Source organism: Oncorhynchus mykiss, chromosome 16 (assembly GCF_057628025.1).
Source record: "Oncorhynchus mykiss isolate SJ-2025 chromosome 16, ASM5762802v1, whole genome shotgun sequence".
NCBI classification, from domain to species: domain Eukaryota; kingdom Metazoa; phylum Chordata; class Actinopteri; order Salmoniformes; family Salmonidae; genus Oncorhynchus; species Oncorhynchus mykiss.
In genome coordinates this window covers 8,682,642-8,698,826 of record NC_143037.1, presented here as the reverse complement: position 1 = coordinate 8,698,826, position 16,185 = coordinate 8,682,642, and the positions used below count along the sequence as shown (strand labels likewise).

Genomic DNA, 16,185 nt, shown 5'->3' with positions numbered 1-16,185 from the left:
TTGTCTGGTGAAAGCAACTGAACACTCGGATTTCACAATAGGAAAATCAGCAGTGGGGGAAAAACAACTTATATCAATGTAAAGTAACAGTGCTTTTTTTTTTGTTAACTCTAAAAAAAGTCAAATGAGATTTGTACAATTCAATTCAGCGCAATCTTTTTAAAAGTGTTGTAATATTCACATTGTAATCAACCTTCAAAAAAACATAATAAATGTGATAAACACCAACAAAAATTCACAGCCTTCAAAAACAAAACTGTACGGACGTTCTAAAGAGCCAGGGTGCCAGGAACTCAGAACACGCGACAGTCTCATGTTTAGATGCAAGTCTTCAGTCCTGTTGAGGTGTAAAACATCACTCAATGATCATGATGCAGTGATGTAGTTCCAGCAAAGAATGAATCTGAAAGATAATAGAATACAGCTAAATATGGAAGTATTTACCAAAACAAATGTTTATACACTTCAAGGTGTTTCAGAACATTTCAGCCTTCATTTAAACCATGAATTCCTGTCGAGATATGCAGTGGTTTTCAAGTGTGTTTGTTACAAAGTGGGCTTAAAATGGATTTAAATGTACATTTTTTTTGTCAACAATCTACACAAAAAAAAAAAATCACACATTTTATAACTAAAATATAGTTATTGCATAAGTTCAGCCCACTGAGTTAGAAAGCCCACACATGTTAGAATAAACTTTGTCAGCGATTACAGCTGGGAGTTTTCTTGGGTAAGTCTCTAAGAGTGATTACAGCTGGGAGTCTTCCTGGGTAAGTCTCAAAGAGCTTTACACACCTGGATTGTGCAATATTAGCCAATATTAATTTCATAATTCTTCAAGCTATGTCAAGATGTTGGGGATCATGACTAGACAGCAATGTTGAAGTCTTGCCATAGATTTTCAAGTAGATTTAAGTCAAAACTGTAACTTGAACACTGTCATCTTGGTAAGCAACTCCAGTGTAGATTTGGCCTTGTGTTGTAGGTTATTGTCCAGCTGAAAGGTGAATTCATCCCCCAGTGTCTGGTGTAAAGCTCCACCTCATTTCTTTGGTGTAAAGCGCCCCAGTATTTGCCGATGTCAAGCATACTCATGCTATGATGCAACCACTACTTTGCTTGAAAATAAGGAGGCAGTTGCTCAGTGATATGTTGTGTTGGATTTGCTCCAAGCATTAAAAAATTACAGGAAAGACTGTTGTTTAATGCGAGAGGCAAAAGTTGTGTAGTGTACACCTGGCTTTATCAACAGCTGTAACAAGTTGTCCAGTGTAGGAAATCCTCACTGGTACCCTAGATTATAGAAAGACACAATTGATGTCCAGGGTGGATCCTCTGTCTTCAAAACGTTATGTTGTAATTACTACATTTTCACTCCATGCCCATTCTAGACCCACATCACCAGTCCTCACCTCTACCACCGTATCTCTCTAAGCCCCAGAAGTAGAGGGTCACTTGGGCAGGAAGTTGTCCACCTTCAGGTTCTGCTGAGTGTCGGTTCAGGTGCTGAGTGTAGTTTCAGGTGCTGAGTGTTGGTACAGGTACTGAATGTAGGTACAGGTACAGGTGCTGAGTGTCGGTACAGGTGCTGAGTGTAGGTACAGGTACAGGTGCTGAGTGTAGGTACAGGTGCTGAGTGTAGGTACAGGTACAGGTGCTGAGTGTCGGTACAGGTGCTGAGTGTCGGTACAGGTGCTGAGTGTAGGTACAGGTACAGGTGCTGAGTGTCGGTACAGGTGCTGAGTGTAGGTACAGGTACAGGTGCTGAGTGTAGGTACAGGTACAGGTGCTGAGTGTCGGTACAGGTGCTGAGTGTAGGTACAGGTACAGGTGCTGAGTGTCGGTACAGGTACAGGTGCTGAGTGTAGGTACAGGTACAGGTGCTGAGTGTAGGTACAGGTGCTGAGTGTAGGTACAGGTACAGGTGCTGAGTGTAGGTACAGGTACAGGTGCTGAGTGTAGGTACAGGTACAGGTGCTGAGTGTAGGTACAGGTACAGGTGCTGAGTGTAGGTACAGGTACAGGTGCTGAGTGTCGGTACAAATCAAATCAAATCAAATTTTATTTGTCACATACACATGGTTAGCAGATGTTAATGCGAGTGTAGCGAAATGCTTGTGCTTCTAGTTCCGACAATGCAGTAATAACCAACAAGTAATCTAACTAACAATTCCAAACCTACTGTCTTGTACACAGTGTAAGGGGATAAAGAATATGTACATAAGGATATATGAATGAGTGAAGGTACAGAGCAGCATAGTCAAGATACAGTAGATGGTATCGAGTACAGTATATACATATGAGATGAGTATGTAAACAAAGTGGCATAGTTAAAGTGGCTAGTGATACATGTATTACATAAGGATACAGTCGATGATATAGAGTACAGTATATACGTATGCATATGAGATGAATAATGTAGGGTAAGTAACATTATATAAGGTAGCATTGTTTAAAGTGGCTAGTGATATATTTACATCATGTCCCATCAATTCCCATTATTAAAGTGGCTGGAGTTGAGTCAGTGTCAATGCGGGTGCTGAGTGTCGGTACAGGTGCTGAGTGTAGGTACAGGTGCTGAGTGTAGGTACAGGTATAGGTGCGGAGTGTAGGTACAAGTGCTGAGCGTAGGTACAGGTGCTGAGTGTAGGTACAAGTGCTGAGTGTAGGCACAGGTGCTGAGTGTAGGCACAGGTGCTGAGTGTCGGTACAGGTACAAGTTCTGAGTGTAGGTACAGGTGCTGAGTGTAGGTACAGGTGCTGAGTGTAGGCACAGGTGCTGAGTGTAGGCACAGGTGCTGAGTGTCGGTACAGGTACAAGTTCTGAGTGTAGGTACAGGTGCTGAGTGTAGGTACAGGTGCTGAGTGTAGGTACAGGTGCTGAGTGTCGGTGCAGGTGCTGAGTGTAGGTACAGGTGCTGAGTGTAGGTACAGGTACAATTGCTGAGTGTCGGTACAGGTGCTGAGTGTACGTACAGGTACTGAGTGTAGGTACAGGTTCTGAGTGTAGGTACAGGTGCTGAGTGTTGGTACAGGTACAGGTACAAGTGCTGAGTGTAGGTACAGGTACAGGTGCTGAGTGTAGGTACAGGTACAGGTGCTGAGTGTTGGTAGAGGTACAGGTGCTGAGTGTCGGTACAGGTACAGGTACAAGTGCTGAGTGTAGGTACAGGTACAGGTGCTGAGTGTTGGTACAGGTACAGGTACAAGTGCTGAGTGTAGGTACAGGTACAGGTGCTGAGTGTAGGTACAGGTACAGGTGCTGAGTGTAGGTACAGGTACAGGTGCTGAGTGTAGGTACAGGTACAGGTGCTGAGTGTAGGTACAGGTACAGGTGCTGAGTGTAGGTACAGGTACAGGTGCTGAGTGTTGGTACAGGTACAGGTGCTGAGTGTAGGTACAGGTACAGGTGCTGAGTGTAGGTACAGGTACAGGTGCTGAGTGTTAGTACAGGTACAGGTGCTGAGTGTAGGTACAGGTACAGGTGCTGAGTGTAGGTACAGGTACAGGTGCTGAGTGTTGGTACAGGTACAGGTGCTGAGTGTTGGTACAGGTACAGGTGCTGAGTGTTGGTACAGGTACAGGTGCTGAGTGTTGGTACAGGTACAGGTGCTGAGTGTTGGTACAGGTACAAGTGCTGAGTGTAGGTACAGGTACAGGTGCTGAGTGTTGGTACAGGTACAGGTACAAGTGCTGAGTGTAGGTACAGGTACAGGTGCTGAGTGTAGGTACAGGTACAGGTGCTGAGTGTAGGTACAGGTACAGGTGCTGAGTGTAGGTACAGGTACAGGTGCTGAGTGTAGGTACAGGTACAGGTGCTGAGTGTAGGTACAGGTACAGGTGCTGAGTGTTGGTACAGGTACAGGTGCTGAGTGTAGGTACAGGTACAGGTGCTGAGTGTAGGTACAGGTACAGGTGCTGAGTGTTAGTACAGGTACAGGTGCTGAGTGTAGGTACAGGTACAGGTGCTGAGTGTAGGTACAGGTACAGGTGCTGAGTGTTGGTACAGGTACAGGTGCTGAGTGTTGGTACAGGTACAGGTGCTGAGTGTTGGTACAGGTACAGGTGCTGAGTGTTGGTACAGGTACAGGTGCTGAGTGTTGGTACAGGTACAAGTGCTGAGTGTAGGTACAGGTACAGGTGCTGAGTGTTGGTACAGGTACAGGTACAAGTGCTGAGTGTAGGTACAGGTACAGGTGCTGAGTGTTAGTACAGGTACAGGTGCTGAGTGTTGGTACAGGTGCTGAGTGTTGGTACAGGTACAGGTACAAGTGCTGAGTGTAGGTACAGGTACAGGTGCTGAGGGGAGGTACAGGTACAGGTGCTGAGTGTAGGTACAGGTACAGGTGCTGAGTGTTGGTACAGGTACAGGTGCTGAGTGTTGGTACAGGTACAGGTGCTGAGTGTAGGTACAGGTACAGGTGCTGAGTGTTGGTACAGGTACAGGTGCTGAGTGTTGGTACAGGTACAGGTGCTGAATGTTGGTACAGGTACAGGTGCTGAGTGTTGGTACAAGTACAGGTACAGGTGCTGAGTGTTGGTACAGGTACAGGTACAGGTGCTGAGTGTAGGTACAGGTACAAGTGCTGAGTGTTGGTACAGGTGCTGAGTGCTGAGTGTTGGTACAGGTACAGGTGCTGAGTGTTGGTACAAGTACAGGTGCTGAGTGTTGGTACAGGTACAGGTGCTGAGTGTAGGTACAGGTGCTAAGTGTTGGTACAGGTACAGGTACTGAGTGTAGGTACAGGTGCTGAGTGCCTGTACAGGTGCTGAGTGTAGGTACAGGTGCTGAGTGTCTGTACAGGTGCTTAGTGTAGGTTGTTCAGGTAATCTACCATACACTACAGTGCTTCAGACTGAATTAAGAGGAAGCAAGGAAGAGGATGCGTTTTAAAGACCCTGGTACATTCCAATGAGCTGGAGCTATGAAACATCACATAGTTCCTATAGCAGGACTGCAGTCAAGGGGAGACGTGTTTATGTCTCACTAATGATGACAAGACAAGAGGTGAAACATTCTTCTACCTCCTTACCATGGGGTTTCTGACATCTGTCCTTAACATAACCACATTAGGTGTTTATCCTAGACCCTTACAGGTGGATTTAAATGTTGGGGAGTGTTCATGTTCGGTAGAGGCATGACAATGTTTGTAAAGATGTATTTATTTATTTTTTTACAGGTGACAAGGCAGTTTCTGGAATGGAGATAGTCTTTGTGCCGGTGTGTATTCAGCTAGGTTCAGGATGTTGCATATAGAAATATAATGAATAGAACAGACAATCTGTTCTACATGATACATTCTATACCGTCTCAGTGTGTGTGTGTGTGTGTGTGTGTGTGTGTGTGTGTGTGTGTGTGTGTGTGTGTGTGTGTGTGTGTGTGTGTGTGGGGAATATGTAATCAGTATAACCAGTGGCAGACAGACAGCTTAGTTGCAATCAACACACCCCAAACAGACCAGTCAGATAGGTATGTAGCATTGATCTGCTAACCAGACACAAACACAAACATGAATAAAGGATCTGAGCTTTGGAAGTTGTTTTGATTTGTTGATGTCCCTCAAATGAATTTTGAATATTATAATTATCTAATTAAATTCTCTCTTTCTGGAACCTCAATTTGTCTGAATAACACCTACTTCCAGCAGAAGTGGAATCCAATATCTTTGTTGTTGTGTGAGCTATCCAGTCACAGATGTCTGATTAAGAACCCAGAGAAATTGAGTTATTATTTTCTAAAAAAAACATCTTCAAAACAGACCATGTAAAATTCAGGACATAAAATAATCTAGTTATTTATCCATTTACAAGTAAAATTCACAGACATTTCTATCTTTTGTGCAGGGCCCGGAGATTGCTTCAGCGCGGGGCCTCTCCCTGAATGAAAGTAGTCTTCTATATTTAAAGTGTCTTTAGTTCATATAGGCGAAAAGGTTTACAGTCTGTATGGATTTAAAAAGCAGCTCTTGGGGAGGAGTGAGGCATACTTTCTTCAAAACCGGAGAACCAGAGATCACCTGCAACAAGAGGAAAAGAGCGAGTGAGAACGAGAACACCAAGAAGACAAAAAACATCTGAAAGAAAATGGTTTCAGTCACCTTTATTTCCTAGCACTGTGTTATTTCGCAACGTCCCTTCTGGGACAATAAAGATTTATTGATTCAAATGTTTCAGTCTCCATGTTATATCACATGGACAGATGAGAGATGGTAGGAGTGTCTACATGTTCCTAAACGAGATGAAGCAATAGTATGTGCCTACATGACCCGTATCCTAAAGCTACTGTATGTAACGCTATAGAATGCCTGAAAAAGTGATGAGGTAACAGGACTCACTGTTCTTTTCTGTCTAAATGACTCGGAGGATCGCACGAGAACATTTCAATACAATCTCACTGGACACATGCACAGGACAATGAATGATACAGACTGTCAAGTACACTGAAATAAATATAAAAACGCAACAATTTAAAAGATTTTACTGAGTTACACTTCATATCAGATAATTGAAATAAAATCATTAGGCCCTAATCTATGTATTTCACATGACTGGGAATACAGCTATGCATGTTGGTCAAAGATAAAAAAAAAATTTAAAGATAAGGGCATGGATCAGAAAACCAGTCAGTATCTGGTGTGACCAGCATTTGCCTCATGCAGTGTGACACATCTCCTTCGCAAAGAGCAGATCAGGCTGTTTGATTGTGACCTGTGGAATGTTGTCTCAACTCCTCTTCAATGGCTGTGAAAAGTTGCTGGATATTGGCGGGAACTGGAACACGCTGTCGTACACGTCGATCCAGAGCATCCCAAACATGCTCAAATGGGTGACATGTCTGGTGAGTATGCAGGCCATAGAACAACTGGGACATTTTCAGCTTCCAGGAATTGTGTACATATCCTTGCGACATGGGGCTGTGCATTATCATGCTGAAACATGAAGTGATGGCGGCGGATGAATGGCACGACAATGGGCCTCAGGATCTTGTCACAGTATCTCTGTGCATTCAAATTGCCATTGATAAAATGCAATTGTGTTCATTGTCCGTAGCTTATGCCTGCCCATACCATAACCCCACCGTCCCTGCGCTGTCTGCCATCAGCCCGGCACAGTTGAAACCGGGATTAATCTGGGAAGAGCGCACTTCTCCAGCGTGCCAGTGGCCATTGAAAGTGAGCATTTGCCCACTGAAGTTGGTTACGACGCCGAACTGCAGTCAGATCAAGACCCCGGTGAGGACAACGAGCACGCAGATGAGCTTCCCTGAGACAGTTTGTGCTGAAATTCTTCAGTTGCGCAAACCAACAGTTTCATCAGCTGTCCAGTTGGCTGATCTCAGATGATCCCTCAGGTGAAGAAGCTGGATGTGGAGGTCCTGGGCTGGCCTGCAAAATTCTCTAAAATTACATTGCAAGTGGCTTATGGTAGAGAAATTAACATTAAATTCTCTAACAACAGCTCTGGTGGACATTCCTGCAGTCAACGTGCCAATTGCACGCTCCCTCAAAACTTGAGACATATATGGCATTGTGTTGTGTGACAAAACTGCACATTTTAAAATGTCCTTTAAGTCCCAAGTACAAGGTGCACCTGTGTAATGAGCATGCTGTTTAATCAGCTACTTGATAATCCATCCACCTGACAGGTGTGGCATATCTTGGCAAAGGAGAAATGCTCACTAACAGGAATGTAAACAAATTTGTGCACAAAATCTGAGAGAAATAAGCTTTTTGTGCATATGGAACATTTCTGGGATCTTATTTCAGCTCATGAAACATGGGACCAACTAATAGCCCCATTGGCAAACATTACATATTGGTTGATATTGTTCAATACTGTCTGGAATCACTGAACGTACACTGAGAAAAATGTTCGCTTAAAATATCAGCGCTCTTATGTTCTCCACAGCCATTATTTGCACTTGTCATTTGCTGCCAAACATTATCAATAAAGTCAAGCTATTAGTCATAACTGGGGTGCAACAGGTGGCTCGTACAATAGCCACGTTGTGCCTTGGTGGTGGCCTGTGTGTGTACTGGCGGAATGAGAAAAACAGCTCACGTTCACAAGTTAAAAGTTTGGGTCAACAATTGCCACTTGTACGGAATCATGTGACAATCAGCAGTTCATGGCCTGTATGGGAGTGGTTTCCCTGTTCTGGCTGTTCCCTGCAATTCAGTTGAAATGCCCAGAAAGACGACAATAAAGACTTGAATCCATCTCAAAAAGTCCCTTGGCTTATCGTCGTTTTTACTCTAAAATCAATCCCCTATTATACCCACTGAAATAAAACTGCTACAGGTGACTTAAGGACTACCCAACTCCATCCAATAGAATCAATAGCAGCACTAAAGCCCATTAAGATGCATTGCAGACAGCATCCCAAGGGGGTCTGGACTGAAGCCCATTAAGATGCATTGCAGGCTACGTTCCAAGGGGGTCTGGACCTCAGCCTGAACCACCCGCCTGCCACCCTTGTTAGAAGCACTGCTTTAAACTAGTGGGTAAACAAGCCTGTACATGAAGAGTCGTGAAGCTGAATAGGAATGGCCAGACTTATTCATTAAAATCTGCCAAAGGCCACAGGCTCTTTTGACTGTAGCAGACAGTAGAGAAAGAATATTAATTATGACATATTCATGAGCAAAGTGAAGTGTGCAATAAGGGCCTGGGGCATGGTGGATTCTGTGAGGTTAGCCAATACTAAATAAAACGACTATCATTAGCTAATTCATTTAATTTACTTAGCCATTGATATGTTTCTGTTTAGCAAATTTTCTTCCAACGTTTACTTGGTAGTACTTAATTTGTTCTCGATTCGGGAAGGCACCGTTGTCTTATAAACTTCTCTGTCCAGTTGCAGGTGGTACTCCAAGAAAACAGAATATTCCGAAAAATATTAGATCCACTTCTTGCACCGTACAGCTCGCATTTGACAACATATTTGCAGGGCGGCAGGTGGCTAGAGCGCTTGGCCAGTAACTGAAAGGTCGCTGGCTCGAATACACGAGCCGACAAGGTGAAACATCTGTCAATGTGCCCTTGAGCAAGGCACGTAACCCTAATTTCCTCTAGGGGCACTGTACTAATATGGCTGACCCTGTAAAACAAGTTGGGGCAGCAGGTAACCTCGTGGTTAGAGCGTTGGGCCAGTAACCAAAAGGTTGCTAGATCAAATCGCTGAGCTGACAAAGTACAAATCTGGCGTTCTGCACCTGAACAAGGCAGTTAACCCACTGTTCCTAGGCCGTCATTGTAAAATAAGAATTTGTTCTTTACTGATTTGCCAAGTTAAATAAAGGTTAAATGAAGGTTAAATATGAATATCCTGAATACGGATAAACAGGATCTAATCTACAGCGCTGTTGGCTGGTTGTCATTGACCGTGCGTAGACTTAAACACTGGTATACACTGATTTATAAGGCCGTACTGGGTAAAATGACAGTTTATCTCTGTTCTTTTTTGTCAGGTGAGTTAATAAATATCAATTACGGTCCCATTCTGATTTGCTTCTAACAGTACCAACATTTAGAACAGGTCATGATAGAAGTAGTTTTAGTTACTTAGCGCCGTGGTCCTGGAATCCTCTCCTGAACATTTTAAAATGTGATGATCTAGTTTCGTTGGTGGAGTTTAAACACTTGATCGATGTATATATCATAGAAGAGCGTAATTGTTTTTTTAGGCCAGCTGTTTTTAGTCAAGATGTTTGTGTTTTTAATGTGATATGTAATTGTTGTACTGTATGTGTGTTTATAGTTTTGTTTAATGTTGTGTTAGTGTATGTTAGTTGTTTATGTCTGAAACGTTGTTCCCCCTGCTGCTATTGGACCAGGTCTCTCTTGGAAAAGAGATGTTATCTCAATGAGAAAAACCTGGATAAATAAAGGTTAATTATTTTTTATTTTTTTAAAGCTTACATATAAATTGTTTTAAGATGGTCATACCAAGGATCATTCAGCTATTTGATTTGGAATTTTAAGACCACTTAAGGTATCAAGAAAATATTGGATGAAACATTGAATTTGGCATTACTGCTATTAGCCAACAGAAACGCAATGAATTACATTTTCAAGATTCACTACATGGAACAAATAGTGCCCCCAAAAATGTAAAGGAAGTTTGTTCCGAAGTGTCTGTCTTGTATGAGATAAGAAAGACCAGGAAACTATGACAGTTGTTTTGTTTACATGTATTTATCCCCTTATATTTAGGCACTAAATTATCTTCATATATACTTACATTTGTTTTTAAAACTAGTACCAGGGATCTTCAGATGAGTCTTGTGGGCGTCCCAGGACAAAACGGATAACACCATCGTGTTCGTGAGAGTCTCAGCTTTTAAAGATAGAGTTTAGTTTGTAGACTACAGACATTTTTGTGAGAAGACCGATTTTTCGGAATGTCTCAAGGTCTGACAAACACCACTCTAACTCTGCCACCTTTCACCGCAGATGCTGAAGGGCGACGTCGGCGGATGAGGTGGATTGAGACGCAGCCCGTGTAGAAATCTCTATTCCTTGAACAGATGGATTTTGGTGGATGGAGACGCAGCCCGTGTAGAAATCTCTATTCCTTGAACAGATGGATTATGGTGGATGGAGACGCAGCCCGTGTAGAAATCTCTATTCCTTGAACAGATGGATTTTGGTGGATGGAGACGCAGCCCGTGTAGAAATCTCTATTCCTTGAACAGATGGATTTTGGTGGATGGAGACGCAGCCCGTGTAGAAATCTCTATTCCTTGAACAGATGGATTATGGTGGATGGAGACGCAGCCCGTGTAGAAATCTCTATTCCTTGAACAGATGGATTTTGGTGGATGGAGACGCAGCCCGTGTAGAAATCTCTATTCCTTGAACAGATGGATTTTGGTGGATGGAGACGCAGCCCGTGTAGAAATCTCTATTCCTTGAACAGATGGATTTTGGTGGATGGAGACGCAGCCCGTGTAGAAATCTCTATTCCTTGAACAGATGGATTTTGGAGATGTTTTGTTTTTATGTTCATTATGTTTCCATGGGGACCATTGTAGGCTAAGGGTTAAACACAAGCTTTCAAAAGCTATGCCGTTGATGCTTGAGTTCACTTGGCTGCTGTGAAGGGCATCTATTCTGAAGGTCTAGGCTTTATAACACTGGTTGTGTTTGGACAGTATTCAGACCCCGTTGATGTTTCAGTTCACTTGGCTGCTGTGAAGGGCATCTATTCTGAAGGTCTAGGCTTTATAACACTGGTTGTGTTTGGACAGTATTCAGACCCCGTTGATGTTTCAGTTCACTTGGCTGCTGTGAAGGGCATCTATTCTGAAGGTCTAGGCTTTATAACACTGGTTGTGTACAGTGCATTTGGAAAGTGTTCAGACCCCTTGACTTTCTCCACATGTTGTTACATTACAGCCTTATTCGAAAATGTATTAATCTAAAAACACAATAGCCCATAATGACAAAGCGAAAACAGGTTTAGAAATGTTAGCAAATGTATTAAAAATAAAAAACATATCTTATTTACACAAATATTCAGATCCTGCTATGGGACTTGAAATTGAGCTCAGGTGCATTGTTTCCATTGATCATTCTTGAGATGTTTCTACAACTTGGAGTCCACCTGTGGTAAATTCAATTGATTGGGCATAATTTGGAAAGGCACACACACCTGTCTATATAAGGTCCCACAGTTGACACTGTAAGGTCAGAGCAAAAACCAAGCCATGAGGTTCAAAGGAATTGTCCGTAGAGCCCCGAGACAGGATTGTGTTGAGGCACAGATCTGGGGAAGTGTACCAAAACATTTCTGCAGCATTGAAAATCCCCAAGAACACAGTGGCCTTTATCATTCTTAAATGGAAGAAGTTTAGAACCACCGAGACTTTTCCTAGAGCTGGCCACCCGGCCAAACTGAGCAATCGGGGGAGAAGGGCCTTGGTCAGGGAGGTGACAAAGAACCCGATGGTCTCTCTGACTGAGCTCCAGAGTTTCTCAAGTGGAGATGGGAGAACCTTCCAGAAGGACAACCATCTCTGCAGCACTCCACCAATCAGGCCTTTATGGTAAAGTGGCCAGACAGAAGCCACTCCTCAGTAAAAGGCACATGACAGCCCGCTTGGAGTTTGCCAAAAGGCATCTAAAGAATCTCAGACCATGAGAAACAAGAGTCTGAAACCAAGATTGAACTCTGTGGCCTGAATGCCAAGTCTCACGTCTGGAGGAAACCTGGCACCATCCCTATGGTGAAGCATGGTGGTGGCAGCAACATGCTGTGGCAATGTTTTTCAGCAGAAGGGACTGGGAGACTTGTCAGGATCGAGACAAAGATGAACGGAGCAAAGTACAGAGAGATCCTTGATAAAAAGAAAACTGCTCTAGAGCACTCAGGACCTCAGACTGGGGCGAAGGTTCACCTTCCAACAGGACAACGACCCTAAGCACACAGCCAAGACTCCGCAGGAGTGGCTTCGGAACAAGCCTCAATGTCCTTGAGTGGCCCAGTCAGAGCCCAGACTTGAACCCGAGCGAACATCTCTGGAGAGACCTGAAAATAGCTGTGCAGCGATGCTCCCCATCCGACCTGACGGAGCTTGAAAGGATCTGCAGAGAATAAATGGGAGGAACTCCCCAAATACAGATGTGCCAAACTTGTAGCGTCATACCCAAGAAGACTTAAGACTAATTGCTGCCAAAGGCGCTTCAATAAATTACTGAGTAAAGGGTCTGAATACTTATGCAAATGTGATATCAGTTTAAAACTTTAACGTGCACAAATTTCTAAAAAGCTGTTTTTTGCTTTGTCATTATGGGGTATGTGTTCAGATTTAGGAGGCTATTTTTTGTTGTTGTTGATTTAATACATTTTAGAATAAGGCTGTAATGTAACAATATGTGGAAAGGGGTCTGAATACTTTCCGAATGCACTGTGTATTGCATCAGTTAGATGTGACGTTTCATAGTCCCCAAGACGAGCGAGGAGTGTCGTCATATGAACTGCCTCATGGATACGCATCTCTTTTGATACCCGTTTGTTTGATTTATTCTATTCTAAGGAGTGGCACGACAGAAATGCGTCAGCGTTGCAATGTTGTTTTACCCTCTTAACGTCACTGTGTTCTATCCTAATGGACCATTAGATGTGGCAACCTACTGGTTGTAACCTACTGGTGTTTAGTCATTTCTTCAAGGCAAGAGAGCCGAGGGAATGTTGACACAGTCTACAGTACATGTTGCCAAAACAGATATTAGCCTTGCTGTTGTATTGAGTGGGAAGATAGCTGTAGGACTAGCCTAAGAAATGGGATTGTGTCAGAGTTGCAACATTAAACTCTTTGGGAGGATAGAGTTCCTAACCAGGGAAATTAAATGGATTTATGTACAGTCCAAACAACTACAAATGAGGCTTGGCCGCTGTTTTGGTGTCAAATGCAGGCTAGTTAGAAATTGAGCAAAAAAAAAAAAAAATGAAAATATGTTTACCTTGAGTGGGTGAATCTCATATTTTAATGTAATATGTATTTTATAAAGAAATTGATCACACAACATCAGGCTGAATCTAACAATAGAATGAGCCAAAAAAACTCACCTAGATCAGGGTTAGGCCACTGGCGCCCCTTTTTGAAGGCCTTCGGTTAACCCTGCCCAAAAATAAAGTCATTTATAATTTTTATGAAACTCAGTCGGGGTCTCAAATTACTGTTGCGATTTAGAACAGTAGAATACACAAGGTGCCATTTCTAAATGTGGTTGTGTATCAGCCAGTTTATGTTGTTATGGAAGTCACTGATAGTCGTTCAATTAGCCCATGTATGTGAAGATTTTTTAGATTGCTAAATCAGCTATCTACATTTATTATCATGGTCGAATTACCTACTGTGGGGCCTGCATTGATTTTGTTATTCTCACTCAGATATAATATTAAAAACGGCAAACATTTATCTACAGCCTATGGCAAAATGTGTTATTGCAGGAAATTCGTTATAAAATTGCAACATTTTCTCAACATCCCATGGCAAAATATGGATGTGGGTACATAAACCCACGAGCAACTGCGGCCCCTAATGAGTTCAGGTTTTTTTTGTGGCGCGCCCCCCCCCGGGCTAGAAAGAGCCACAGGTAATGAGTTGTTATTGTTTTGGATAATCACCTACCAACTGTGTGTCAGAGAAGCCTAACCACTTTTCCATCCATAATGCTCTGCAACACCTCAGAATTATTCAGAATCCCCAACTCCACCGTTTTCGCTGTAGGCTGGTGGTCAAAACTTCGGTCATATCCTAGATTGTCGCGTCCCGTCAGGCTGCTGCTGTGTTCACACGTAATTCGTGATAGAGTTTGATCAGGAACCGTTCCGTTCACTGATTCCTTTCCATTCCACTTGCACTTCTCCCCAGCTTCCAGAGTTTTAATATTGCTCTTCGAGATCCTTTCCGAAAACTTTCTTGCCCTGTGCGCAAAATTGTCCAGGGTGCTTTTATCAAAGTCCTCGGAGTAAACCATTATGTTGCCCGTGTACCACAAAATCCACCAAGCCAGACTGAGGAAAATGATGAGTGCACCCGTGTAGATTAGGAAATCACCGTAGAAGTGACCGTCCAACTTTAGATCGGCGAAAATACCAACTAAAATAACTATCAAACCGCAGACGTCAAAAGCGATGGCTAGGAAAAATAACGGCGCACAGTTCCCCACGCAGCTGTGAGCCATTCCTAAGCTGTATGAGTGATTGAGCTCAAATAACGGCAGGGAAGAGCTGAACTCGTTTTACAGGACGGCACATTTCCTCACCATCCACCTGTGGTGAACACCTGTGCGCGCAGAGAGCCGCCAGAGAGCCGCCTTCCTGTGACGTCAATGTAAACTAGAGGGTTCAAACTAGAGGGTTTGCACAGATCTGAGTCCAGTTTACGAACCCAAATTTAGAACCTTTATCATTTGGGGGAAAAACGCAAAACTGATGTTAGATCAGTGTCTAAGTGTAACCCAAATGACAGGTGGTTGGTCATATGTAAAACAGGTAGACTTGTATCGAAACAAGCAAATACATTCAAAATGTGTTAGATAAAGTGCTGCATTTTAGCATTCCCCCACAACCAATCAGGTTGTCACACCTGTTCTGTTTGTTGAACCTGAGAAGTGGCTCAGAAACTCATGCTAGTTCTGGGGGAAGCATCCATCGGGCAGTTTATTCTTTAGTTTTGAGATGATTGGACAATGGCTATCCATCACACAGGCTATCCATCACACAGGCTATCCATCACACAGGCTACCCATCACACAGGCTACCCATCACACAGGCTACCCATCACACAGGTTATCCATCACACAGGTTATCCATCACACAGGTTATCCATCACACAGGCTACCCATCACACAGGCTATCCATCACACATGCTATCCATCACACAGGCTACCCATCACACAGGCTACCCATCACACATGCTATCCATCACACAGGCTACCCATCACACAGGCTACCCATCACACAGGCTATCCATCACACAGGCTATCCATCACACAGGCTATCCATCACACAATCTATCCATCACACAATCTATCCATCACACAGGTTATCCATCACACAGGTTATCCATCACACATTGGTTATCCATCACACAATCTATCCATCACACAGGTTATCCATCACACAGGTTATCCATCACACAGGCTATCCATCACACAATCTATCCATCACACAATCTATCCATCACACAGGTTATCCATCACACAGGTTATCCATCACACAGGTTATCCATCACACAATCTATCCATCACACAGGTTATCCATCACACAGGCTATCCATCACACAGGTTATCCATCACACAGGTTATCCATCACACAATCTATCCATCACACAGGCTGGGGTGGGATAATCAAAGGTTGAATATGATCCTCGTATTTTAGACGCTATGATTGCAGGTTTTAATTGGTAAGAGTGAGGTTGGCCAGCCCTCCTCCTGGAGAATTGGCCTCTGCATAGTCTAGATTTCTAGAATTTGTTCTTTAACTGACTTGCCTAATTAAATAAAGGTTAAAGAAATTAAATAAAAATTCTCTGGCGAGAACCATGGAGCAACAAGTTGAGCAGAAACTATAGAGCAGTCTCTCCCAGAACTTGTTCTGTGATACCCATCAACCACACCAGTTTCTGGCCACATCAACTCAAAACTAATCAGTCAGAGCCAGTCCCGCCCAAC

At 43.3% G+C, this 16,185-nt stretch overlaps 1 long non-coding RNA gene across 1 annotated transcript; it reads right to left on the bottom strand.

Annotated features, from left to right (window-relative positions):
* Nucleotides 1–5,145: 5,145 nt before the first annotated feature.
* On the bottom strand, nt 5,146–14,771 carry LOC110491312 (uncharacterized). Its single transcript, XR_002468802.3, has 3 exons — nt 14,139–14,771; nt 13,574–13,625; nt 5,146–6,017 (listed from the first exon to the last, which is right to left on the bottom strand). It is a non-coding gene; the product is annotated as an uncharacterized LOC110491312 (long non-coding RNA).
* Between the last annotated feature and the right edge of the window lie 1,414 nt (nt 14,772–16,185).